The sequence below is a fragment of the Dasypus novemcinctus genome, chromosome 3 (assembly GCF_030445035.2).
Source record: "Dasypus novemcinctus isolate mDasNov1 chromosome 3, mDasNov1.1.hap2, whole genome shotgun sequence".
NCBI classification, from domain to species: domain Eukaryota; kingdom Metazoa; phylum Chordata; class Mammalia; order Cingulata; family Dasypodidae; genus Dasypus; species Dasypus novemcinctus.
The window spans coordinates 136,703,100-136,731,073 of NC_080675.1; the positions used below are offsets into that span (position 1 = coordinate 136,703,100).

At 40.2% G+C, this 27,974-nt stretch overlaps 1 protein-coding gene across 11 annotated transcripts in view; it reads left to right on the top strand.

The window, feature by feature from the left end:
• The window catches only part of TLN2 (talin 2), a 476,435-nt gene that overhangs the window by 197,604 nt on the left and 250,857 nt on the right, over positions 1 to 27,974 (top strand). For all 11 annotated transcript variants that reach the window (XM_058294297.2, XM_058294301.2, XM_058294305.1 and 8 more), the window contains one exon: positions 6,565 to 6,642. The gene's annotated coding sequence lies outside the window, so the exon portion shown is untranslated. The remainder of the gene's footprint in view (positions 1 to 6,564; positions 6,643 to 27,974) is intronic.

Sequence of the window (27,974 nt, forward strand, 5' to 3'; positions counted from 1 at the left end):
GAATATTGAAGGGATAGTAACAGTATAGGATATTTCTTGATACCTGTATTCCATGCTCAGTTGCTTTTTAAGCAACTCAGTGATAAAAGGTTTTATTTATGTAGTTGCTTCCTTCTAAAATATGAATGTTTTTTCTTCTTTACCCCAAAGGAGAACCTCTGCATAGTTCTGATTAATTGAAATCCTAGGTATTTGAATGTTAGTTAATTGGGCTTTTATTGAAAATAATTGGCTATCATAGTTGACTAAATATTGTAGTTGGTCTAGAGACAAAAGTTTCTTCTAATCTTTAGAAGTCATAAGGAAAAATATCTTTTAATTCTCTCTTTTTTTGGTGTGAGAGTTGCAAAGGATGGGGGATTATGGTGGGAATGAAATGGGAAAACAAAGCTTCTTTGAGAAAAGAAAAATGTGATTTTCTAAAGAACTAGCATTTCAAAATCAACTTAAAAATATAAAAATATAGAATGTATACTTTGGCCACTTCCTGAAATAATGTGTTAATGATATATTTAAAGCCATTTTGTTTATTCATGCTTTTATTCATGTGATCAAATATCTTGGAGTATCCTTGCATAGGCACTGTTCTAAGCCAGGGATACAGGCCTGCACAAAGTGGGGTCCCTATTTTCATAGAGCTTTTAGTCTAGTTACTGTGTATGACTAATTGATTTTTCTCTTAAGTGTTTTTGAAGTCTTGAGAGAATAAAAGAGAACAATGGATAATGAGGAATTCATGATATCTCTCAATTTTTCCAGTTTTGAGGCATATAAAGATGAGTGAGGTAAAGCAGCAGAATTGTATCATTTCTCTTTCCCTGCCAGTAAACAAGTATTTAGTTACTGCTAAGATAGTTTGCACTATTAACTCATCATTTACAGGGATTGCACTTAGTCACTTAATTGTGAGTGCAGTGGGGCACAGTGATCCATTAATAATCATTTGTGTGAAAGAATTTATTATTTTCCAAAATTTGTTCTATGGAGCACTTGTCTTGAGACTTAGACCACAGAAATAAAGTAATCAAGAATCTGTGTACAAATCAGAGTCCCTGATTCATAATCGACATTACCATGTTAAAGTATCTGAAATGTTCTGCATTAGAGAAACTCTTTTAGCTTTGTATAAACTAGCATTTTCCACGTGAATACTGAGCATCTCTTTTTCTGTGTGATGGTTTGAAGCTGCATAAACTCCAGAAAATTATTTTCTTAAAGTTAATCCATTCCTGTGGGTGTAAATCTATTGTAAGTAGGACTTTTAGATTATTTCAGTTAAGGGCCTTTTGATTAGGTTACTTTAGTTACGGTATGGGTAGGGAAGAAAGAGAAATGGGAGAAAATAACAGATCAGGGGTCCCAGGTAGAGAGGAAGGGAGTGAAAAGTGATAAAAAGGAGCTGATTTGCAGGCTACAATTTCCCATGATAGGTTATAAATGCCCAGGTTTTACTTGCATGGTAATCCAAATGGGGGAGAAGGCAACTGAAGTCCGGGTTCAGAGGCAAGAGTGAATGAGAGAGCAGGAGCCCAGGGTGGTTCTTAATCCTCGTACTTTATAAGAGAATGCAATTCAGAGAGAGAAGGCCATGGAAGCCAGAAGCTGAAAGTAATAAAACCCAGAAGAGAAGGAGGCCAGCAGATGCTGCCATGTGACAGGGGAGTCCAGGATGGCTGGAAGCTAGTCTTTGGGGGAGAAAGCATCACCTCATTATACCTTGATTTGGACATTTTTCTCAGCCTCAGAACTGTGAGGTTGAAGACTAATAAATCCCTATTGTAAAAGCCATCCTATTTCTGGTATATTGATTTTGTCAGCCTGGCAGTCTAAAATACCATGTAATACCTCTTGGGATTTCTGGAGCTTTTCTACCAGAATTTACTCCTTCTCTTTGCCCTGCAAAGGGCGTGGTAGTATGTTGTTTCTTATCTCAGAAGGCCTTAGACTTTAATATTGAAGGCTTAGGCTTTGTTGCCTCTTCTTTGACCTTGGCCCAGTCCCCAGCCTCCAGCTGGAAAGTCAGTGTGGGGAAGCCATGAACAGAAAATTGAACACTTTCCCTTGGAATCAGACATCTTCCTGGAGGACCTGGAGTTCAATCACTGGGCTGCCCTTACAATGGGAAGGTTCTCAAAGAGTTTTCAAAAAAATCAAGTGAACGACAAATCCTTGTCAAGCCATGTAAGTTAGAGGAAGTAGGGAGAATTTTGCTTTTGAAATTTCTTCTCTCTTTTTGTCCCTTTCCATGTCTCTTTAGGGCTACTGAAGAACTATTTGATTCATGTCCTTATGTCTTAGATTTTTGGTTTCAAGCAATTAGTTATAAATGTATCAAGCTTTAGTGATAACTTCAAGCTAGGAGTATGCTTTGTTCATCCTTTACTACATCTAATAGATTTGCTTTGTTTTGCTTGGTCTTACGTTATGAAAGTACTTTTGTAACTTTGGGCAGCAGAAACACTTGGGATGGTGCCCATATGGGCCCCATATTCTGGCTTTTATGCTCGTACAGATGGTGTTAGGGCAAAGCTTCAGGGCTGTGTTACACTGTTCCCTGCCTTTTAATGAAAACTTATGGCAAATTTCTTCTCAGCCACTTGGGATCTGTGGCATGTAGTGAAGTTTCAGCCAAATGCGTTGTGCAGGCAGTTTGTGGCTTGAGACCCCCGTGGCTCCTCAGATCTCCTTTGAGTTGGCCCCACACTCTTGTGGGGAGTAAGCCAAGGGAAAAGTGAAAAGTGGAGGAACCACAAAACCCTCATGCTGAAAAAGTGCCTTGCATCATTCAGATAATGTGTGTTTTCTAAGGTCCATATGAAGATTTTGTTTCTTAATTGCTGTTAAGGTGATATACTTATTGCATTCCATGCATTGTGCTAAGACCTTTAGCTCTACTCCCTATTCAATCCACACAACGTCAGGAATAACTAAGTGTTATCTCTCCCTGATGATGAGCAATCTTGGGCTCTGGGAGGTTAAAGGGTATGTTTAAACTCCCCCAAGTCAGTAGGATGTGCCTGGATACAGAAAAGGCAAGTTTGCTCTAACACCCTGTTGATGGTGACAGGCATTTTAGGTAGGAGCTTTTGCTGCCTTTCAGTAACATTTACCTATGCTTTTTGAAATACCCCAGAAAAGGCACAGCATAACAGCAGCCAAATGATTTATTGTATGGTATCAGAGAAGGCTACCTCAGTGAAGGCAAGGCTCTTCTAAATAACAAGCTACAGTTACCTTTAGAATATGTTTCTCTTTGCTTACAAGGATCTTATCCATGTTTAAAATCTGCATTTTGAAAGGTGTGCCTAAATGAAGACATTACTCTCTCCAGAGTTTTCTATGGACCTTGCTATTAGCAGACAAAAAATGAGTTTCTACCATGAGCTGTTATCACCACTTCTCTGACCCAGCTGGAGGTTAAACAAGACCACCTTTGCTTTAGGTGTATTATTTCCTTTTATCTTCACAATAGACCTTTTAGTAGGCATTATTACAGAGGAAGAAACTGAGGCACAGAGAGATTAAATCACTTGACTGAGTCCACAGGAATAATAAGTGACAAAACAGGATCATCCTTTTAAAACATTGTGCTGTTAGCTTCCCTGAATGCAATGTCTCCTAATTCCTAGGGTGTCTCAGACTCAGATGTTGGCTTGTCATCTCCCCCTCTCCTCCGCCCCAGCCATCTTTTTATAGAGATGCCCTGCACAGAGAGGACAGCTGCTGACCCTGGGGAAGCTGTGGGTTTGTCTGGGTTGTGCCCTGAGTCCAGATACTAGTCTAAACTAAGTCTTAAGATTGCTCATCTCTGAAATTGGATAATGGTTCTTGTCCTTTGTCTACTTTCTAGGGATTTTTTTGGAGCAAAAGGGTTTAATTAGGTCTATATTTTATATCTAACACACACCTATAAAGGGGTTTGTGCATCTATAAGGGAGTATGGCTTTTTGGCCAGCTTTGTAATTATAGTATTAGGAGGATTCATCATGAGTTACATGGAACTCCTGAACCTTTAAAGAAAAGCAATGAGAAGACTCCATTTGTTTACTGGAAATAAATTGAACCTCATGGGCACATTATGGGAATACATTTCTGTATTTGATAGTCTAAACAGAAAAAAAGCTTTTCAGATATAAACATAACCTAATAAAAATAAATTTATGATGTGGTTAAACATGTTATAATGGGGAGTGTTTTAACCATAGGAATGGTCCATCTGGACAATTAGGTCTCCCTTGTTTTTATTCTTATTGATATAGTCTCTTCTCAATTCCTCTGTCAGAAATGACCCTACCTGTCTCTTGGAATGGTTTTATGCCCTTTTTATATTAGCTTTGAGCTTATTTCTTCTACTGTAGGTCATAAACATTAGATGAATTTGGGTATGACAAATCTTCATCCATATGATTACAGCATTTATTGTTCTGTTTTCAAATGGAATGGGATGATTGAGAAGTTGGAAGATAGAAGTAAGCACTTTATTGGGTAGTATTCCTTTGGTCACAAGTTACAAACTTGAGTTAGCCCAAGTCCAAAAAGGAGATTTGTAGTGAGGATACAGGGGTGTTTTAGGAACCCAAAGTCAAGGACAAAGTGCCCCTCAGAGGTAAGAAGGGAGATCCCCCTTTGTTTACTATAAGCGCATATGTAGCACACATAAGGGAGGACAGTTGACCCAGAAGGAAAGTAAACATTATTTTTATAGTATATTGCTTTACAAGTATAAACATTTGATTAAAAATTTAAATGGCAGCATAGTTTTCTTTAGAAAAATAATTCATGCTTACTCTATGAAATTCAAACAATGTAAGAAAAGAAAGAAGCAAGTCCATGTAAAATTCTGGTAACCAGAGGTAATCATAACCATTTTGCTAAACATCCTTGTAGGCTTCTCTGGGCTTCTAGGAAGACACACACGCACAAGTGCGCGCGCGCGCACGGAATTATACTGCACATGGTCATTTACCTCAACTTTAAATAAAATGCTTATGGATATCTTTCCTATTGTATTTATAGATCTCCATCTTTATTTTCAGTGTCTATATAATTTGCTTAACTTGTCTCCTATTTATGGGTCTTTAGGCATTCACTCCTCAGCAACCTTCACCCTCCCAAATTAGAAACAGTTTGCTTACATAATTATCTACTTTGAATAAATTCTTCAATGGGATTGCTGTATAAAAGGCTATGCCATTTTGCAAGCTAACACAATTGCCTATGTGGCTACAGAATTATTTTTCTATTTCCCATCATGAGACTGACTATAACATTGGCTGTATGTCTGTCTTTGAAATCTTTTCCAATATGATAGGTAAAAAAGAAGATCTCAATTTTCTAAAATTGTTTATTTTCATGGCTTCTATAGTTTCATATGTTTATTGTTATTTTTTCTCTTATGGACAGCATAATAATTTCCTTTGTTCATTTTTGGGGTAATACTAATCTTGCTGATTTTAAAGCATTTTTGTTTCGTAAGGATAGCAACCTTTTTCTATATCTTGTGTATAAATATTTTTACTAGTTTTTAATTTTGTCTTTTGACAGAAGTATGGGGTTTGTTTTCATTTTTGTTTTGTTTTTGCCATTTATTTATTTTAGACTTTAAAAAAGTAGCCAGCCAAATGTCTCAGTCCTGTATATTTCAGATTATTATATCATGCTTAAAAAGGTCTTTTTTATTCCTATGTTATATAATACTGTTCAACTGTGTATTCTTCTAGCACTCGTTTGATTCTAGTTGGAGCTTACTTTTTCATCAGTGGAGAGGGTGAGATCCAGATTTTCTACTTCCCTAAATAACTAAACAATACCATTTAACCTCGCATACCTACCAGAATTTGACTAAATGTATTTGGGTCTGTTTAATAGGAACACTTGGTTCTGCGCCCGGATGTTTGTTCTGTTCCACTGTTCCACTGGTTCATGTGCATGTCCTCACTTAAGACTCCCATTTGTTAACTGTGGTCGGGCCATTTTGTTGATTTTTAGGATTGGTTGTAGTGCCACTCCGCTTCAGGCTGGCTTCCAGGTAAGGTGCTAAAGGGTCAGCTGTCCATGCCACAAAGAACTGGGAATGGCAGCATGGGAATAATTGAAGCAAGAAAAACTGCTTCACAGATGGGGTAGAGAAACTAAGTAGGGGAAAACGTGAACAAGAAGAGAATAGCTCAGTGTAAGATAATTTGAAAAGGAGATTTTCAGATAATTTGAAATTCTTGTTGTAGGCATCGGGGTGGGGGGTAGTGAAGGGAGATATAAAGCCTTTGATTTTGTTCGTATTCAGAGCCATTAAGCGTTCTTACCATGGGGAAGAGAAAAATGTGCTTTGCCTCTTTGCCAAGAGTAACATAATTTTGGTCTTTGGAATAAGTGTCTTGGGACCTCAATTCCCTGTTGGTAAAGAAAATTCCCAGCCCATGTGTTGTGGCGGAAATTCATTGTTTCCTGAGTTATTTCCTCTCATGCTTAATGTGGAGGAAATAGCCAAATGTATAGATTGAAGCTTTTTCAGAAACTGACACCTGCAACATTACTTGATTCCAATGATTTTTATTATTGTTTTAGGCATTGCTGCTGGAGTCTTCTCAGATGCTTCAGGATATCTTCAGGGAAATCAACTCTCTATATAAACTGAACATTTGGGTGAGTCCTTTAAAGAATATTTGTTTTTATCAAATAATGGCCACCACCCTGCATTGGTGTAGTTTTATAAAGTTCTAAAACCCTACCACTTAAACTGTCTCACTTGCTCTTCATCATGGTTTTGTGACAGGAAGTGTGGAAAGTGCCTGGCCTTACCACTCCCATTGATGTTTAAGTTTTCCACCTGATAGTTTGGTGGGGTCTAGGAGAGGGATGAGTAGCTGGTTTTTCACTTTACCAATTCTCATCATTCATTCATACCTGTTTGTTGTTTTTTGGGGAGGTGTGGGTAAGGAATTAATGTAGAAACTTCTAGAAGTCTCTGAGCTGAAATGATTTGGGGTTCCTGGAGCCTTCCAGGGTTGGGATACCGTTGCTCTAGCATGAGATTAAGTGACTTTTGGTTGTGGGTTCTTGGTTTCTGCTTTGGTCATCCTGGGTGGGACTGCTGGGCCGACCCTGTGTCTATGAAATGGCCTGGGCAGGGCTGCCCGCACTGCGGGTCTTCTGCAGGTACATGTCTGAGGTGTGCCTCCACTGAGGCCTGGCCAGGTTTGTGCTCCCAGCCTGCGCTGCCTGCATTATGGCACACCTCATGCCAGTTCTCTTCCTGGCCAGCTGTACAAATGGGGACAAGTTAGTAAATCAGTTAATCCCAGTGTTCTCTGTCAGATTTGTAGGCTGGCGCAGCCTCGTCATTCGTATACTTGTAGATTTTGTTTGAAATAGGAAACAAAAGTTTCAGGACCAACACAGGCTTGCTGGTATTTTTTGTTTTTTTGCTATGTATAAACAAAGTTGATAATTGTTAAAGCTATTCTATTTTGTTCTTGAAATTTTCCATAATAAAAGATTTATCTTTAGGGAATGGCTATCATCTGCTAACCTCATTTCACAAAGAAAAAATAATTTAATACTAAAATAGTAGGAATGTCATCAGTTTGTCCATATCTGGCATTATGAAAAACACTCATTTCCCACGTTCATCTAATTTCTCTGCTTGCTAGTGACAATTAGCTATAAACTCCTCAGCATTAATCTGAGGGCTAGGACAGAAGTATATCAGAGTATACGATTGCGTAGGGCTCTTCTGTCCCTAACACTGTATTGTTTCTCTGAGGCAGGAAAGAACTGTACTTTAGTTCTACATTGCCTATTTCTAGAAAGTGCTATGACAGCTAGCATGGTTGAACTAAGTGTGAGAAGTCAGAGGCCAAAAGGAAGAGGAGAGCTTGTTTTGTCAGGTACCCCATATAAAAATAGCTCATCCATGTGAGCATTCAGTTTAGCTCTGAGCTGCCTTACAAGTCAATGTAAAAATGAAAACCTGACAAGCGTTTTAAGTAGTTTGATAAAAGCACACAAAATCCTCACTTCCCATTGTGGGGTAGCCTCTGGCCAGGTGTTTGCTTACACTATTTGGCAGATAAGTGTCTGCTTGCAACAAGGGGATGCTGAGAGCTGGGAGGAGGGAGATGGGTGCAAACACCCAGGTGAAGGAGCTCAAGGCTGGATTGAGGTCGAGGACAGAGAGCCAAGAGTTCCGAGCTGTGGGTGGTGGGACAGGGCAGTGTGGGCATCCTGGGGCGGGCCCCACACAGGATACTAGGTGGTCCAGGCAGGCCGGAGAGCTTGGGGCAGGGTGGACAGGAGACACATCAGACATACTCCTTTTCCAAAATTTCTGTTCTAAAGGGAGTGTGCCAGGTGGACTCCTATGCTTTGGGTCTCTAGAGATGCAGAACTGCTTTCTGTGTACTTTTCCTTGAGGTGTGGGGATGTGTGTGAGGGATAGGGTGGGTTGAGGGCAGAAGCAGTAATGGACTGAATTTTTAGGAAAGTGACTTAATGTGAGGAAGATGCAGCAATACCACTGTTCAAGGAAGCCTGTACAACCCTGGCTGTTCTGAAAGTTCTGTGATGATCTGTGTGGTGTGTGCTGATTAGAACATGGTGCTTCAGTTCTTTTGAATTCCTACACCAGTGATTTCTGGCTTTTGTATGTGTTTTTTTGTTTGTTTATTTGTTGTTGTTGTTTTTTGATGTACTAGAGCCGGGGATTGAACCTGGGGCCTTGCAAATGGGAAGCTGGCACACAACCACTGAGTACATTGGCTCCCCTGAGTTGATTTTTTCATTTGTTTGTGTGTGTGTGTGTGTTTTAGAAGGCACTGGGAAGGAACCTCCTATGTGGGAAGCAGGCGCTCAACTGCTTGAGCCATATCTGCTCTCTCATTTGTTTTAACTTTCCTGTTTTCTGGGAAACTTTAATGAAATTTGACAGTTTTACCTGGTTGTTTTCCCTTCTGCCAACAGAACTCTTCCTGTACTGTCTGATATATAGGCTTCAGTTGGGTGCTTCTATCCTTGGGATATTTGTTACTGCCTTTTATAGGAAAAAACTGTATCAAACAACAATTCTAAACATTTGCCTTAAATGTGTAGCAGCATGAGAGGTTACTTGAAATCGATAGTTCTTGACATTTCTGAAAGTGTCTAAAGTCATAAATAAATGCTAGCAGGTGCTTTTTATTTGATATAAACCAGATGAAGCAGAATTTTCTTTAAGGGATCCAGACCAGACCAAGTTCAAATAAAATCTGAGGAATGAATGATGTAATCAATCAATCATGTTGTTGAGCTATAGGAATGAGCAATTATGGTATTGAGACAGACTGGTGCTGCTAATGCTTCCCAGGATGCTCTGAAGGATTGCATGCATGCATGTGTGTATTCATGTGAGAGAGAAGGGGGGCATGTAGTAAATGATTTGTTTAGGATTTTACTTAATGACTCAAGATATTGTCCGGATTTGAGAGTAAATACTGTATTCTGAACTTATCTCAGTTTTCCCTGCAGGCTTGCAAGAAAAATATTTAAAACCTGTTTTAAATGAAAAACATTGTTTTTGGCTCCCTGGGAATTTTTAGTTCCCACTGCTATTTAGGAAGGGTATGGACTCTGTAAAATTCAAAGCAGGATCTACACAGCTATTTGTCATACTGTATCAGTCACTCAAGGGCTACGTCAGTGAAGATAAGTTGTTCCTATGCTTCCTTTTCTTCATTAAAAATGTAATCTGTTATGCACTCTGTCTTTCTGCCATTCTCCATTAGCTGATTTCTTTGGGTCACTCTGCTTGCTTACATTTGGCACCGCCGTTGCTTCCTGGGTGACTGAGAGTCCTAATGAGCATCTTCTTGTCATCAGGGCCTCTGGTGTGGGCTGAGGTCCAAGCCCGGTTGGTGGTGCTTAGAGCATGTTTCAGAACAATAGCAGTGACTTTGTCAGACTGTTACTCATAATTAAACCTACAAATTCCTGGGTTAAATAAACTGTGCTGTTTCCCTGTGCTTCTTTGCTAATTATGCTCATCAGTTAATTTCTTTCAAAGTTAAAAAATCCTGCTGGAGAACTTTTCTAAGTACTGATTGACTTTCATGGATCCAAAGATATCAGTCAGAATCAAGTTTAATAGTCAGAATCAAGTTTATAGATAAGTCATGGAAGGCTTAACTGAGATTAAAGAATGGAATATGACTGACTATTACCAACAGGAGACTATATAATTAAAGTTACAGCAGCCCAAAATTGAGAAGTTGGAATAGTTTTTTTTAATGTACTTGTCCATCCATCCATTTATCTACTTATCTATCTATTCAATCACAAATTAAGGGTAGCATAAAGGAATCACCACAGATGCTTGCAAAGATGCCTGCCCAAGGATATTCATCCCAAATTCATTTATAATGGTGTATTAGTCAGCCAAAGGGGTACTCATGCAAAATACCAGAAATTGGTTGGTTTTTATAAAGGGTATTTATTTGGGGTAGGAGCTTACAGATACCAGACCATAAAGCACAGGTTACTTCCCTCACCAAAGTCTATTTGGAGCAAGATGTCTGCCGATGTCTGTGAGGGTTCAGGCTTCCTGGGTTCCTGTGTTCCTGGGGCTGGCTTCTCTTTCCCTGGGAGCTTACTTCCTGGGTCTCCCATTTAAGTCTTCAGCATCAAATTCCAACATCAAAACTCCAACCTCAGAAAACTCTCAACTTTGTGGGTTCCCACCCACAAAGGGGTAGGGACTCAACACCCTGATCATAACTGAATCATGCCCAGGTACAGACCAGATTGCAAACATAATCCAATATGTTTTTTTGGAATTCATCAATAATATCAAACTGCTACAAAAGAAGAAAAGTTGGAAACAGCCTACATGCCCAGAAATAAATAACTGGTTAAAGGCTCTGGAAAACTTTTGCCTTCATTGAAATAATCCTCTTATAGAACTTGAACTTTAAATATCACTTCTTAGCCATGACATCCCACACTCCAAAGATCTGAAATGGTCATAAAAGGCATTCTATTTTTTTAAAAAACAAGCAAGCAGACCATTCTAGTCTGCTTATAACAAATCAATTGGACGGCTGTCCAGATCCATAAAATAACTAGTGTACTTGTAGAGTTTAAACATTACTTTACTAAGATTACTTGGTAAGCTGTAAAGCCTTCTGCTACAGTCTCAACACACCACTGTAGGTAACACCTGGTAGAGTTGAGGAAAAAATCCTACTGCTATGACCTAATTAGTGATCTTATAGAGCAGGGAATTTTAACCAGGGGTCCATAGACCCCTTGGTTAAGATTTCATGAGGTCCGTGAGTTTGAATTGAAAAAAAAAAATCAACTTATTATCTTTATTTTCTCTGACCTCTAGCCGAAATCTAGCATTTCATTCACTTATGAATGTTATGTAATAAATAAATTACAGTAGTAGTCATTTCACCTGACTGGAATCTGTGGAACAAAACAGGTTAAGAACCCATGTTATAGAGGGTCTTTCATTAAAAATTTTTAAGTTCAAAGTGATGTTTGCCAATGTTACAGGGAAGCTTATAATGAAAAGCAACAGCGTCTTGCCTTACACTTCATTTAGTCCTGCTTCTCAGAGACAGCCTTTTGTGTATGTGTGTGTGTGTGTGTGTGTGTATATGTGTGGATGATCTTTTGCCACTTCTTTGCTAAATTCCATTTGTGTAAATACAACATTTGCAGCACCAGCTCTTACCTTGTCAGTTTTACAGGCTCCTCCTCAGTGTATTGTGATGCTGATTAGGTCATTTTGCTGTCCCCAGCTTCCTCCAGCTTCCTGCATTGATTCAGCCTTCAAGTTCTTCCCTGTTACTTCTGTTCATAGATGACACATACAGCTTCCATTTCTCTTTTTTTAAATTTTAAATTTTTATTAAAAAAAATTTTTTAGGAGGTACTCGGGATTGAACCCAGGACCTCATATGTGGCAAACAGATGCTCAACGACTTGAGCTATACCTACTCCCCTTCTGTTTCTTTATGACACTATTTCTTGTCTACCCTCTTCCAGCTTCTCAATTTTGGGCAGCTGTAACTTTAATTATATATTCTCCTTGTTGGTAGTACTTATATTCCATTCTTTAATCTCCATTAAGCCTTCCATGATTTATCTATAATTTAATTCAGACTCTTAAAAATCATTAAGCAGGGAGTGAATGTGGCTCAAGCAGTTAGGTGCTGCCTCCCACGTGGGAGGTCCCAGTTAGGTTTCTGGTGCCTCCTGAAAAAAAGAAAAGCAAACAACAAACAAAACAAAACTCAGGGAAGCAGATGTGGCTCAGTGGTTGAGTGCTGGCTTCCCACATATGAGGCCTCTGGTTCATTCCCTGGCCCCTAGTACCGAAAAGAAAAACAAAAACAAAAAACCAGTAAGCACCTATTTTCATTATTACAGTTAATAATTACCTTTTTTCAAAATAAGGTAACATTTACAGATTCCAGGGCTTAGGACCTGATATCTTTAGGAATTATAATTGGCATTTCCCACGTGAATAACACGAGACAGGTTAAGTGACTGCCTACATTACTTTCCAGTTGCTCCTTAGATCCCTGGCAGCCTGGGGTGATAGACACCAGCTCTGGTTTCATTGGTTGGAAATGAGCATTCCGTCTCTTGGAGTTTTCTGCAGCAGACTTCTACCTTCCCCCTAGAAAATCACTCCTCTAGGAAGAAGTCAGCTCTGCTTAATTTCCTGCCTGCCTGTTGCTATGGGTATGCCTGGTAGCCAGGAGCTCATTATAGATAATTCTACTGTGACCTGAAGTGGGAGTATCTTATCTACTTAATGTTTCCTTTGTGAGTTTGAATTGGAAAGTTGGACTTAATACCCAACCCTGCTTGTAAGTGGGTAAAGGTACTTTGTCAGTGGTTGTTATTGCATTATTTTCTTAAAGCTCAAAGTATCCACTGTATATGTGTGTGCATCAGGATCATTTGATTGGCTTAATTCATGGCGTATTTTTGTGGTTATTTTAGAAGAGAAGCTGGAAAGAACATACAGTTTACTTTTTTTTTTTTTAAGATTTATTTATTCCCCCCCCTCCCTTGTCTTGCTTGTTTTGCTGTCTGTGCCCATTCGCTGTGTGATCTTCTATATCTATTTTACTTTTTGTCCTCTCGTCTTTCTCCTCTAGGATTTCCTGGGATTTGATCCTGGGGACCTCTGATGTGGAGAGAGATTCCCTATCAATTGTACCACCTCAGTTCCTGGTCTCTGCTGCACTTCACCTTGACTCGGCCCTTTGTCTCTCTTTTGATGCATCATTATCTTGCTGCATGACTTACTTATGTGGGCACTGGCTCACTCCGTGGGCATTCGGCTTTCTGTGCAGGCCCTCAGCTCACCACGTGGACACTGGCTTGCCATGCAGGCCCGCTTTCTCTTCTTTTTCACTAGGAGGCCCCAGGGATTGAACCCACCTCTTCCCATATGGTAGGTGGAGGCCTTATCACTTGAGCCACATCTGCTTCCCATACAGTTGACTTTTAATACTTCATTTTCTCTCATTAATGTAGTGGTCTACATAAATCTCTTTTCTTAACTGTATATAGTCACTTACCTATGGATGGTGCCATGAAGCATGGGTCCCTCACAGAGTGGTGGCGTATTTTCCCCCTTACTCTAGGCTGCTTGACCTTGTCTTATGCAAATCGAAGGAGAAACCTTAGCGTGGATCCCACAGTCTCTCCATAAACTGATGTTACTTTCTACAGAAAGAGCATATCGAGGAGTGGTGGCCATGGATGGAGTTCTTCCTTGTTACTTACCTGTTATGTGAAGGTGGTGCTTTCTTTCCAAACATCTTGACCTTTTATGTTTATGACCCCAAATAAGTACTGAATAAAAGGGAAAAAATTTTAGAGCTGTGCCTCATTTGCTTATGAAGGAGATATCTGACCTTCGTGAAGTCAAGTCTTAAGGAATATAAGCAATGTTTCCTCTATTGCAATGATGATGAAGTGTGATTTCCAACATTTAATTTTGATAGTAATAAGCAGTCCAAAATAACCCTACTATTAACTTCCAACAATCTAGTTCTATACATGAAATTAATTTTTATGTTTATATTGATTGATTGATTGTAAGGGTAGGCTAGAATGCTGAGCAAATGAGATTGTATATGTAAACTGATTTTTTTGTTCCATTATACAAAAATCACTAGTCTTCGCAGTTAAAGAAGTCCAGTGAAACTTGGTTAAAAGTAATTTAGGGGCCATATCTGTTTGGATGATTTAAATCTTTGTCAAAGTTTTATCCAACACCTAGAATTGTAGCTTCCAGAAAGAACTGGGACAGAACCTAATCCTTTATCAAGAGAAGGAACTAATGAAAATTAAAATGTATTTTATATTACTTGATTTTAATGATTCCCCAAATAAGTTATTTATTCTTTAGTCTATTTAAATCTAAGGAATGGAGAATGAATCTATCTCCCCTACAGGAGAACTTCTAGTCCAGGATATACAGTTTTTCCAGGATGCTCCTGTAGTTTTGTTGACCCTTTGGAAAGTTTGTTGCAGGCACAGGTGGAAGAGCCCTATAAAATTGAGGCTATTGGTCTCTTCCTGGCCACTCTTTGCTGAAGTTTGGATTTACAGGAAGCATATCAAATATTCTAACTAGAAAGGAGAGAAATAAAAATCAGAGCAGTGGAGGATAAATGACATGGGCACTGCCCCGTTTTGCTTATACATTGCGGTGATGCAAAATTTCCAGCATATTCAAAAGTGAAGGGAATTGTACAGTGAACCATGTGCCTATCGCCCAGCTTCAGTTATGATCAGTTCTTAGCCAATCTTATGTCATCTTGTCCTCTTTTTTCCCATCATTATTTTGAAGCACATCTTGGCTATTTATTGTCTCCTCTACTACTATTTCAGCATCTATCTATAAAAAACAGGACTCTTGAAAACTTAACTATAATACTGTAGCCCACCTCAAACATAAGGATTAAAACATTTAATGTCTCCACATATTTACTTAATATCATCAAATATCAAGATAATGTTCAAATTTCAATTCTTTTTTTTTTCAAATTCTACTCAATTTATTCATTTTTTTTAAAAAAGATATTACATTTAAAAAATATTAGGTCCCCATTCGCCCCCACCGCCCCCACCTCACCACTCCCCCCCCAATAACACTCTCCCCCATCATCATGTCACATCCATTGCATCTGGTGAGTACATCTCCGGGCATCGCTGCACCCCATCTCCCGTGTTCCACACCATAGCCCATACTTTCCCACGTTCCATCCAGTGGGCCATGGGAGGACATACAACATCCGGCAATTGTCCCTGGGGCACCACCCAGGACAAGTCCAAGTCCCGAGAATGCCTCCACAACTCTTCTCTTCCTCCCCTTCCCCGCACCCAGCAGCCACCATGGCCACTTTGTCCACATCAATGCCACATTTTCTCGATTATTAACCGCAAAAGTTCATGAATAGAATATCATTAAGTCCACTCTGATCCTTACTGTATTAAAATTTCAATTCTTATAAGTGTTTTTCCTTGATTCTTTGAATCAGGATCCAAATAAGTTTTATTTATTGCAATTGATATTTCTCTAAGCCTTTAATGTATAGGCTTTCCCTCATTTCCTCCCTTTGAAATTTGTTGAAGAAATGGTGTTTTTTTTTTCTTTCTCCCTCCTGTGTTTCTCAACTGGGAATGGATTTCCACATAGGGCATTTGGCAGTGTTGGGGACATATTTGGTTATCACAGTGCTATTAGGATCTAGTGGGTGGGGGCAAGGATGCTGCTAAACAAATGCACAGGATAGCCTATTTTTCCTTCCAACAAAAAATTGTCACCAGCCAAAATGTCAGTAGTTTTGAGGTTGAAAACCCTTGACAGAGAGTTTTTCATAGTCTGCATTTTCACGATTGCCTCCTCATGGTGCCATGTAACATGTTCCTCTGTACCTTATATTTTCTGTGATTTGGTAGTTAAATATTGAGGTTTGATCAGATTCAGACCTGTTCCCCGCCCCCACTCAGGGGGACAAGACTATATCACAGGCAGACTGTGTATTTTCATTAGGAATTACAACTGGTGGTCTCTCTTTTGTGATGGTATAGCTAATGACCATTGCCTATATCCTTTAATTCATGAGTGATTGTAAAATAATGATAGTCTAATTCTATCATCCATTTTTTTTTAAAGATTTATTTTTACTTAACACCCCACCCCCACCCCCCGTTTCCCCCATTGTCTGCTCTCTGGGTCAATTTGCTGTGTGTTCTTCTATGTCTGCTTGTATTCTCATTAGGTGGCTTCAGGAACCGATCCTGGGACCTTCCGGAGTGGGAGAGAGACGATTATTCTCTTGTGCTACCTCAACTCCCTATTCTGCTACGTCTTATTATTTTCTCTCCTCTGTGTCTCTTGTTGCTTCATCTTGTTGCACCAGCTCTCTGCTGGCACTCCTGTGCAGGGTGGCTTTCCTATGCTGGGCGGTATTCCATGCAGGGTGGCATTCTCACGTGGGATGGCATTCCCGGGTGGGCCGGCACTCTGCATGGCCAGCTCGCCGCTTGCGCTCTCCAGGAGGCGCTGGGCATCAAACCCTGGACCTCTTCTATGGTTGACAGGAGCCCAGTTGGTTGAGCCACATCTGTTTCTCCCTTCATTTTTATGTATTGGAATACTTCTATAAAGAGAAACCTACATGTATCAATTATTTGTTCACCCTGAGGTTCATAAAGGAAAGTCAGGTTAAATGCTTGATATTTTCCCTTTATTTTCAAAACAGCTAGTTGGTTACTTAGCAGCATCCTCCAAGGATAATCCCTGAGGTTTGGTTTTTTTCGTTTGTTTTTTTCTTTTTTCAGTGTAAATATATAAGTGTAAATGTAATTCATGTATTCCAATTTAATATTCTTATTGATGCTCAAATTGCCCCACGTTTGACCCATGGGAACTTATTCAAGTCAACACCTGAGTCCTTTTGACATGACTCTTGTATTCTTTGATAGGTGCCTGATTTCTAGTGTGACAAAAAGTTCCAGCCTTGTCTTAACTGTTTCTTGCCCCAGACATGGACCAGGTGCTTCTCCAGGGAGTTCTAGTTTCTTTGAGTATTTAGAAATTGCAGTATAGAAACTAGTCATGTTTATTGCTACTGATTCATTTTCATTTCTGGATCTTTCCAGTGGACATACCAGGGAATATATGTATATGTATGTGTGTATATATATATTATGTCTATATATAGTACATATAGAGATAATACATTATTAGTTTGTACTGATACTTCCAATTGAAATTCAGGTACGTAGAGTTTTGGGTTTTTTTTTGCACTACAATATTTTTAAATTTATGTTATAGAAAAATTCCATTAAGTACAGGTTGTAGACAGGAAATACTTAATGCTATCATAGACACCCTACTTACTTACCCTTACTTAGCATCATCAATTTAACATGTGTTTTTCACCCATGCACCAAATCCCACTTCTCAGTAATATCACCATATTTTTTCATTTCCTTTATCCCACATTCTACATACACTAGTCTGTGTTTTAAAGATATTTGGTATAGTTCTTTTCTGTATGATTGTGCCATCAATTGGATATATAGTTAGGTTCATTGGCTTCATTGTATTTTAGAGATTCTCTTTTACTAATTTAATGTTTTATAATAATTATGTATACTATTGTCAAGTTTCCAAAGTCTCATCTACATAATTTACCTTCACAGGCTCTGCTTTTACCCCAATCCCCTCTCCATCCTGTTTCCTCCTGCCCAATAGTTAACAATGGAAAAAATTATGATTTATCCACACATACACATACACGAACAAATACATGTGTGTTTTCATATTTGTATCTTCCTCCCTTTTTAGCTAAGCCAAAGCTTCTTCACCTTGATTTTTTCACTTTGTCGATCCTGGCTCTTATTGCACAGTGGTGTGTGGAAATAGTCCTCATCCCTGTGTGCAGCCTCATGGTCCTCTGCTGTGTGCATTTGCTCTAACGTATTTACCTTGTGCCCTAACGATGGACATTTGGGTTTCCATTTTCCATCTTTCACTATTATATATAGTGCTACAGAGAAGACCATGGGCACTTTTAAAATCATTTTTCTTTTTTTAACATCATGGCAATTTAGTTACATGTGATAGTACTCCTTTTATAAGGAGAGAGAAGGATGTCTACTGGCTGTCGGGAGTGATGTGGACAGAGCATGAAAGGGAAAGGGAGTTATGTTTGGGAGAGTGTTTTGGAGGCACAGACATTATGTATTCAAATAGAAGAACATAAGACTTAGGAAGTTCTGTTGGGTCTAAATTTCAGTGACCTGGATTGCCAAACTAATGGCTGTGGATTTTATACCCTAGCCCAAAAGTCGGCAATCTTTTTCAGTAAAGGACCAAATAGTAAATATTGTAGGCCACAAAGTCTGTTTTAACTATTCAGTTCTGCTGTGGAAGTGCAAAAAGCAGCCTTAGACAATATATAAACAAATGAGTGTGTCTGTGTTCCAATAAAACTTGATTTATGGACACTGAAATTTGAATTTCATATAATTATCATGAATCACAAATATTACTCTTCTCTTGATTTCCCCCCCCCTCCCCCTGCCCAAACCATTAGAAGATGTAAAAACTATTCTTATTTCACAGGCCATGGTCTGCCATGTTCCTGGCATTTGGGTGCCATAGAAAATTCTTTAACATAGGAGGGTTGGTCACGTTGAATTGACTAGAACCTTGCAAGAGGGAAGGTACCCAGATTCAAGAGAACATCGATGTTCACAGTGTGGATGAAGTTGGCAGGAGGCTGAAGGAATGGAAAGTAGGTTTTTGCTCTCCGTTTTTTCTTTATGACCCAAGATTAGAGAACTACCGGGAAGCATAGAACTCTTTATATTATTTCATATGAAATTTACATTTATTTTTAAAGGCTGTGCTCTGTAATTTTCCATGAATTACACATACAAAGAATTAGCAAAATCTACCATCCCACATTGTGTGGACTTAGGGCTAAAAATGTCCCCTTCTTTGCCTCCTCCTCCTCTTACCCCTTATCAAGAAACCCTATACTGAGCCCCATTTGAAAACAAACCTTTTGTATCAGCTGTTTTCTATATCTTGTTTCTTATGACATTTGCAGGCTAACTATTGAGAAAACAGTATTTTGTTTGTGGGAAGAAAATCAAAGATGAAGTAAATGAAAAATGCATTTTTAATAATGGAAATTATTAGAGCAACTTTTAAAATGTCATTGCAGATTAATGCAGACAAGAAGGAGCTGAATATCTTTTAGAAAGTAGGTCAAGTAATCTCATGTTTATGAATGAGGTGAATTACAGTGTAGGTTTAGGTTTATAAAATTGGGTTATGCTATAGTTTATATGAATTGCCTTAGTCTGAATGATATAACAAAATTTAATTAAAATAAGTTGAAATTGTTTCTTTATCCTTATAACTCAGTGTTTTATACCTCATATTTTATGAATTTAATAAACTAGTAAAAATGATGAGCTTCTTGTTTTCCTTCTCATTTCCTGTATCAGACAAAGAATCTACCCTAGGGAGTTAAAGTGGATGTATTTTAATCCAGAGGGTACGTGTTTCCAGAAACCTTGGCGGGTTGGAGGAACAGGGTCTAGGCCAAACTTCCCAGATACTTCCCTCCTCCAGAACTATTTTCTTCTACCAGAATGAGGACAGCTGCTGTCTTTGAATTAGGAACCTACTACCTTTGCTGCTAACTCCAGTACTACACCTTATCTGCAAACAAATTCTTGCCTCTCAGGGATGGCTCTCTCCCCTGTGATACAGTTCCCCATCTGAGTCACCTGTGAACCTGTTTCATCGGCAGAGTCTGTTGTGTTTGGCATCGTAGCAGCAAAGGAGTCTGGGAAGTATATTTAACTTAGCAGTTGCTGTATGCTACAAGGGAGGCTAACCACAGTGTTTGCCACAATTTCCAGTTCCAACAAGTGTCTCATACTACCACAATTAGGCATTTGAAGGAGAGACTATTAGAATTTCCCTTCCTCTAATAACTGGTTCATTTTGATATACTTTTGTGTTATTAATAGTAACTGTTTACTAGTGTTGTTAGCTAACTAGTAAAAGTTAATAGTGTTACTGATGACTGAGAGAATCTATTAAGGCAGTATTTACCATTTCAGAAAGAAACAGAACATAAAATACCTTCTTTAGATTTTTTTTTTCAGGTTGAAATTATTTTAACACTAGGAAAGGGACACCTGTGGTTTAACAGTAAAATGTTCAGTGATGGTAGCATCCAGACCTAGAGGACACGTATTTAATTTTCCCCATGTGCGATGGTAGGTCAAAAATATTGTCCTGATCGTCCATTATGTAAGCGTTTATTGTGCTACCCCAGATAAATGGGTCACAGATTTGCTCACCATAGTATTTTCAGCTAACTTCCTGACTGTCAGATTCTAATCTGTGTGTTTCAGTGGGTTCTATCTTTATTCTCTAGAAAGGAGCCGTCCTGCACAAATGAGTATCTAGAAACAGGACTTCACAAGGAAACTCATTAGCTTTGAAATTGGGCAGATTCGGGTTCCACTCCTAACCCCACCGCTTACTAGATTTTTTTTATTTTTGGGAAGTACCAGGGATTCAACCCAGGACCTCGTACATGGGAAGCAGGTACTCAATCACTGAGCTACACCCGCTACCCCACTTACCAGAATTTTAAATTTTGGCCAAGAGTTGACCTTTCTGAGTCTATTTCCTCAGCTTTCGAATGGAGTTTATGGTACTTTCCTCAGTGTTTGCTGTAAGAGAAGCCCAAGTTCTGGCTCCTAGCAAGTGCTCCATGGTGGGCTGCTGCTGTCAGCCGCATCCTCCTCCACCTCCTCCTCCTCACCAGCACTGCTATTGCCAGTGCCTGGAGACCCCACTGCCCTTTTTCCTCTGCTGATGGGTTTCCTACAGTTACACTTCTTGGGCCTCTCCATAGCAGTCATTTTATGGCCTGTGGTGCTGAGTCCTTGGACGCTTCTTTCCTTTTGTGCTTTCAGGGCTCCCTCCTGCCCTTCAGGCGCCCTTGGATTCCTATTAAGACTTTCTGTTTCCTCCAGGGAAAAGTCTCTCTCAATACTTAATAGGAATCAGAGCATCATGGGGTCACAGGAGTCATGTAGCTTTTTATTTGTCATCCAGAAATCAAGACCTGCTTCTGAAGCTTGAAAGGATGATGGCAGCCCCCTGAGCCACTTCACTTCTTAATTAGATAACTGATTCCATCTCAGCGATGGTTTTAAGCTGAATGGGCTTAAATTCGTTGCTTTTACGTTTTTTTGTTTTTTTTTTTAAACTCCATCGAGTCTCCTTTGACTTCATAGCATCACCTAAAATAAGTGGGTGACAGTAGCTGGGAACATATTGGTCTCTAATTCTTTAGCAAAGCCTCGACAATGACTACAACATAGTGGAGCTGTGGAGAGAGTACAAGGAATACTAAATGAAAGGTTCAAAAGATCCTTCCATACCATTGGGTGCTAAATGAGTGTCTGTAGATGTTCCCTGTCCGGTTTTATAGCTGCAGTTTGGTCTTCAATCTCTAGGTTTTATGTGAACACCTACAAGGAGCAGACCAGACCCCTCTTCCCAACCCCAACCCCGGCCGTTTTGAGTTTATTGCTTGCACACCTTGGGCTGTGCACCCTACACATTATATATCACGGAATCAAGTCATGCCATGGCATGTGACAGCAAGCTCAGATGTAACCACTGCCTACCTGGCTGTGAGCACGTTTCCCATCTTCCTCTTCTACGTCTAACGGTCCAAGACCTTAAAGTTGAGCTGTAAATTACTCTATGCAAATCCTCTCCTATACTTTTTTTAAATAAGATTTATTTTTCATTTTGTTTTCTTCCCCTCCCCCCCCCCCCCGGCAGTTTTCTGCTCTCTGTGTCCATTCGCTGAGTGTTCTTCTGCATCTGCTTGTATTCTTGTCAGCGGCACCGGGGACCTGTGTCTCTTTTTGTTGTGTCATCTTGCTACGTCAGTTCTCCGTGTGTGCGGCACCACTCCTGGGCCGGCTGCACTTTTTTGCACAGGGCGGCTCTCCTTATGGGGCGCACTCCTTGCACGTGGGGCTCCCCTATGTGGGGGACACCCCTGCATGACATGGCATTCCTTGTGCTGATCAGTACTGTGCGTGGGCCAGCCCACCACATGCGTCAGGAGGCCTTGGGTTTGAACCCTGGACCTCCCATGTGGTAGGTGGATGCTCTATCCTTTGAGCCAAATCTATTTCCCCTCTCCTGTACTTTTTTTTTTTTTAGAGATTTATTTATTTATTTCTCTCCCCTTCCCCCTCCCCACCCCAGTTGTCCGTTCTCTGTGTCTATTTGCTGCGTCTTCTTTGTCTGCTTCTGTTGTTGTCAGTGGCACAGGAATCTGTGTTTCTTTTTGTTGCGTCATCTTGTGTGTCAGTTCTCCGTGTGTGCAGCACCATTCCTGGGCAGGCTGCACTTTCTTTCACTGGGCGGCTCTCCTTATGGGGTGCATTCCTTGTGCATGGGGCTCCCCTATGTGGGGGGCACCCCTGTGTGGCAGGGCACTCCTTGCATGCATCAGCACTGCGCCTGGACCAGCTCCACACGGGTCAAGGAGGCCCAAGGTTTGAACCACAGACCTCTCATGTGGTAGATGGACGCCCTCACCACTGGGCCAAGTCTGCTTCCCTCTCCTGTACTTTTGTTAAGCCTTTGCCAAGGATTTGAGTCATATGTTCACTACTTTTGTATAGCTGAAGATTTGAATTTGTGTTAAATATTAAGTTTGTTAATCCCCCCCACTCCCGTCTAATTGACTGACTCATTCATTCATTCAACAAACATTTATTGAACATGTACAAGGTGCCTGTCATTCTGCTGGCAACATATTGTCAGCAAGATAGAAACAGAAATTATTTCAATATAGTTGGTGCAGAGGGTTTAAGGAAGGGAGTTGAGGTTGATTAATGGATCTTGTAGTCCAGGAAGGTATTTTGGCTTTTGCCTAAGAGCATTGGAAATCCATTAAAGGGTTTAAAACTGGGTGAGATCTAGTCAGATATGAATTTTAGGAAGATCATTGGCAGAGATGTGGAGGATGTACTGAAGGGCGGTAAGAATAGAAGTGAGAAGACCAGTAGGAAAGCTGTTGTAATTTGGGCAGGGGATGGTGGAGTAGGCAAAGAGGACAGATTTGAGAAATGTTTCAGAGTTTAAATTATCAGGATTTGGATGAATGAATGAAGTTGTGCAGGAGAGGGTGGTGTCAAGGATGATTCTAACATTTGTGGCTTTGGGCCAGGAAATTTGACATGCTTGTGAGAGATCTTAGAGAAAGATAGTGTAGACTTGGATAAGGAGCCAGGAGCACCTGGCTAATGCAAGACCTGGGAAAGAATGGTAAGGGAAAGAGAGAACATGAGGAACAGGTGAGCCTGCAGAGAGCACTGAAAATGAGGGAGCACTGAAAAGGAATCTTATGGACCAAGGGAAGTGGGGAAGTGAGTGTTCTAATGATAAGAAAGTGATCAGTGCTGTCCAGTATGGCTGCAGTCAGGGAAGGCCTGGAAAGGGAACGTGTCCTTTATTAGCAGAGAAGACATCAGTGACCTTAGTCAGAACAGGCTCCAGCAGAGTACTAGGAGGAATAAGTGAGGAATGGGAGCTTTGCTGGAAAGTGGAGAACTCTGGCAGGAACTGTGACTGTCTAGGGGAAGATAGAAGTAGGGCAGAAGCCTGAAGAGTTTTGGGCTGGCTTGGGGGCAGGGGCCAGAGGATGTGACTTACTTTTAAAGGTGGGTTAGTAGTCAGTAGAGGAATGCTAGGTGCCCCTCCTGTGCTCTCTGTCTTGTAACACTGTAACACTTACTGCTCTTTGGTATGCAGACTCTTTAAAAAAAGTTTTTTTTTTTTTTGAAGCCATCACAGATTCAGAAAAGCTGAAAGTACAGTAAAAAAGAAAAGTATTCCTGAATCATTGGATTGTGAGTTGCTGACCTGATGTACCATCACCCCATTTACTCTTAGTGTGTTTTTTCTACAAAAGGATTTTCTCAGGCATAACCACGTATACAGTCATTAAAATCAGAAACATAGGTCCATTACTGTCATCAGAACATCACACCACATTTCTCTAAATGTGTCATTCACATCCTTCAGAGTAAAAAGGTCAAGTTCAGAATCATTCTTTGCGTTTACTCAATAAGTTTCCTTTGTCTCATTTGTTTTGAAACAGTGTATCAGTCTTACCTTGACTTTCATGACTTGACCCTTTTGAAATGAAAAGCCAGTTATTTTGTACTCTCCATCAATTTGGGTTTATCTCTTTCTTCATGATTAAATTCAGATTATGTGTCTTTGGCACAGATATCACAGAAATGTTGCTGGGTTCTTTTTTTTACCTTATCAGGTGGTATACAGTTTAGATTCATTCAGTTAGTGATGATGTTTACCTTATCACTTGATCAAGGTGATGTTTGTCACGTTTCACCTCTGTAAAGCTATTCCTTTCCACTTTCTAATGAATATGAGTTCTGTGGGAAGGTGCATTGAAGGTATGTAAATATCCCAGTCATCAGACTTTCAATTTATTCATTCATTTATTTGTATCTATGGACTCATGATTTCATATTTTATTCAGCAAGCTATAATCTGTTATGGCCATTATTTTGATGCTCAAATTGTTTTTGAATTGGCCGGTGGGAGCCCCTTCAAACAACTCTTGTGTCCATCTGATATGTCTCCATCATTCTTTGAGTAAGTCCTTACTTTCTAGCACAAAGAGATATTCTAGGCTCATCTTGTACTTCCCCTTCCCCAGCCCTAGAATCAGCCATTTCTCTATGGAGTCCTGGTTCTTTTTATTAGAGAACAATAATTAGAAACCAAGATCAGGGCAGTAAATGTGCTTTTTGCTATTGGGATATCACTGTTCCCAGGCCCTTTCAGTAGACAGACTAGGGAATATCATAGATCCATATTACCACTACTCACACATCCATCCGTCCATCTATCTGTCTATCTGTCCATCTGTCCCTCTATCTATCTATCTATCTATCTATCTATCTATCTATCTATCTATCTATCTATCTATCTATCTATCTATTATCTGTCTGTCTGTCTATCTAGAATCATGAGTTCACACCAGTACTTCCAATTTAATGCCATAGAGTTGATTTTAGTTTTTTCTCTTTTCCATATTTGTAGCTCCCTTTTCTGACAATGAGAAACCTGGCCCCCGTTATCCTTCGTGTATTTACTTACTTGATCAGTCTCTTTGTATGTCACCCGTCTTCCATCTTTTCTGCTACTCCATCCCTCTTGGATGCCAACACCTCACGCTGGGCCAACCCCCATGCAGATACCCTCATCACCCTGGTTGGGCTCTGTAGCAGTTCAGTATTGTTTATGAACTCCAAAAAGAGATATTGGGTTATGTTTGTGAACTGATCTGGGCATATTAGATTGTATTGGATTCAGAGGTTTCACTTTTACTTGACTGAGTTGTGATTAGGGCTTTGATTGTGCCATTATCAGTGGGACGTCATGTCCCTGCCCCCTTGGTGGGGACTCAGAGAAATCCACACAGCAGAGAGTGGAGTTTCTGAGTTTTGATATTGGAGCCCTGGGAAGTAAACACACAGAAAAACACAGAGGAATAGAGATGGCTCATAGACAGGGCAAAGGCCATTCACCTGATAGTTTGCAGCCACAGAGACCAGAGCCCTGAGCAGCTGAGCCCAGTGAGAAACGAGCCCTGGGAGAGGGACAAAACTTATGCCAGCCTACAGCTGATAATGGAAAAAGCTGGGACCACAGAGCCTTCAGAGGAGGAGGGAGACTGGACACTTGCAGACGTCACCCACAATCTTGCTCCTACATGTGGCAATAGACTTTGGTGAGGGAAGTAAATTATGCTTTATGGCCTGGTAACTGTAAGCTTCTACCCCAAATAAATACCCTTTATAAAACCCAACAGATTTTGGGTACTTTGCGTCAGCACCCCTTTGGCTGACTAATACAGCCTCCATCACCCCATTCCAGGCTGCTCACCTCCCTTGGACTTTGATTCCCTCGCTGCCTGACCCCCCTGCCCATATGGATATCTTTCTCCTGCTGGGCCTCCTCTCTGTGGGAACACCCTCCTTCCTACTTGGGCTCCTGTACGCCACACCTGGCGCCCCCATGCCTAAGTGCTCACACTACACACATACTCTGTGCTGGGTGGCCCCAGGCACGGTTGCTCTCCTCACCCCACTTGGGCTCCAACACCCTGTTCTGAGCCGCTCTGGCACCCTCCACCCACCCACCCAGCCCTTGCTGGCATGGATGCCTGCCCAACTCCTCCCCAATGGCTTTAAGACTGAATTGTTCGGGAAGGGAAGATTGGGGGAGGGAGAGGAAGGGCTGCAATGATATGCTGTGATCACATTTATATTCTGTTATGCTGATTAAAATAAGGTGATATAGAAATATTTATAAAGCCTCCCTTTATACTCAGAATTTGAAATAATACAAGTCACCTCAAATTTGAGGGTAATTGTTATTTTCTAAGCTATTAGGACCCAGGTAATTGAAAATTACCTTTGTGCAACATCTTGCCATCTGGGAAACAGAAACATCCACCATTCCCTTTGGGCTCAGGTATGAATGTTGTGCCAGATCTTCAGGAGAGCATCCCTGCCTGGGGAGATGAGCTCTCATGGGAGGTTTCTGTCTCTCTGGGTAGATGGGGAGTCCCTGGCTGGCAAAGACTGGGTCTCATTTATTCCTTACTATAGTCCAAGGCCTGGCATATGCAGGCAACTGATAAATATTTGTAGATTTTATTTGACCACATCATACCCACTGGTTGCCCAGCCTCTGCCTGGAAATCTTTTCTTTTACTGTAATATACTTGCCTCTTTTCCCCAGTTTCCCTGGGTAGTTCATAGCTCTCTTTCCAGCAGGAAGACTTCCTTGGTCCTTGCCACCCAGAGGGATCATTCACAAGAATTTCTGAAGGCTTTGGAGAGTTTTTATAACAGGGCAGCTAAGACTATATGTATAGGGTCACACAACTGGGTTGGATTCCCAGCTTGTGCTGTGTGGTCATGAGCAAGTCACACAGTTTTTTTGAATCAGTTTAATAGTCTGTAAAGTGGAGATAAGAGTAATGCCTACTTCACTTGATTTTGGTGAGGATTAAATGAGACAGTGTTTTGGAAGGACTTAGCACAGTGGCTCTACTTAATCAATGCCAGCAGTGATACTGATGGCAAATAACTACTTATTTGGGACTCAATGTGTCATTATCTTTTCCAGATTCTAGGTCCTTTATCAATTTGATGATAAACTCCAAACTGGGTAGAGGTCTTATTTCCTCCTTGTTTATATTAACCATCTGCCCTTACCACACCCTAGCCTAAATCAGTGCTGTGTATGCAGTAGGTATTAAATATATGTTTATTTGTAATTGAACAAGCCTCTTTCTCACCAAGATAAATCAGTGCTGTATATGCAGTAGGTATTAAATATATGTTTATTTGTAATTGAACAAGCCTCTTTCCCACCAAGATCCCTCTACCTGTATATAAACTTACTAGTTGAGTAGTTTCTTTCCTGTTTGTCAGAGCACTGAGGAGATACTGATTATTTTATCCAACATTTCTTTCTCTTTTAATTATGAATCAATATTCTATAAAACATGGGTCAATTTCAGTCTGCTTCTACTGGAAGCCTTGCTTTCCTTGCTTCATCCTAATGTAAGCACTATGCCTGCTCCCTATTAGACTCTCTTTAGTCAAAAAAGTGGTTGCACTATTACCCTCTGTTTTTACCCTTTTAGAACTATGGCAACAAATGCCAAAAAATTCTTAAAACATAACATATTGCTGACCTGGTTATCTTCTAGCCCCAGGTCTTTATGGTAAGGTCTTTTAGTAACTGAATTGGATTTTGTGAAACCATAGCAGTCTGAGATACA